Genomic DNA, 271 nt, shown 5'->3' on the forward strand with positions numbered 1-271 from the left:
TCCCCTATCACAGGCCAAGACAGTTTCTCTATTAACTAATGGTATTCACAGCACACAGAAGGGAATCCCACGTCAGCCATGTTTCTTTTTTTCTAAGATATGTGTTTAGCATTTAAATTTCCCTGTGTCCACAGTCTTTGATATGTTGTTTCTTTTTTACTGTATTCAATATACTTCAATTTCCCAATGCCTAGGTTTGGTTTTTTTTTAAATATTTATTTATTTATTATGTATACAATATTCTGTCTGTGTATATGTCTGCAGGCCAGAA

This window comes from Alexandromys fortis, unplaced genomic scaffold (assembly GCF_014885135.2).
Source record: "Alexandromys fortis isolate MF-2015 unplaced genomic scaffold, M_Fortis_MF-2015_v1.1 scaffold_28, whole genome shotgun sequence".
NCBI classification, from domain to species: domain Eukaryota; kingdom Metazoa; phylum Chordata; class Mammalia; order Rodentia; family Cricetidae; genus Alexandromys; species Alexandromys fortis.